Consider the following 621-nt stretch of genomic DNA (forward strand, 5'->3'; position numbering starts at 1 on the left):
GTGAATCCAAGTTCAGAAAAAATGGGTCGTGGAATTTCGGGTTGGGTTATTCTGACCGGTCCACCGCAATCGGTTGGGCCAAGTCCATATACTAATTACACTGGGCATGTCATTAATTATGTTGGCTTTTATCATGATATATGGATCCCTAAGAATGTTAGTACAATACAAGACTAATCGACTTGATTAGGCCTTTTCTTTTGGTCTTTTTTTTTTCCCTCCCTGATTAGGAAACAAGTTCATCTCTTGATGCAGAGAAACATATGCCTTTATTCATGACTGCTTATATTGTTCAATTAAATGGTTACATTTTTACAAGTTGAGGAATATAGTTACCCTCCTGTGCATGTTTTGTTAGTTTTCGACGCTCTTAGTTCAAGAGATGAAGAAACACTCGGTCACATTTCGTAAGATTGTTAATGATTGACAATTTCTTCTTTGTTCTCTGCGCAATGGACTCTCATTTTGTGCCCCCTTCAACCATTACTACCGACTTCTGTTGTTGATTGCCTCACTCATTTAACACATCATCTTTGGTTGAGCATTTTTATGAAATGTTCACAATGGAGCTTGAAATTTCGATTCTTGTGCTTTGGTGATGGTTTCTATTGATTTTTGTAC

This window comes from Rhododendron vialii, chromosome 2a, assembly GCF_030253575.1.
Source record: "Rhododendron vialii isolate Sample 1 chromosome 2a, ASM3025357v1".
In the NCBI taxonomy this organism is placed as follows: Eukaryota; Viridiplantae; Streptophyta; class Magnoliopsida; order Ericales; family Ericaceae; genus Rhododendron; species Rhododendron vialii.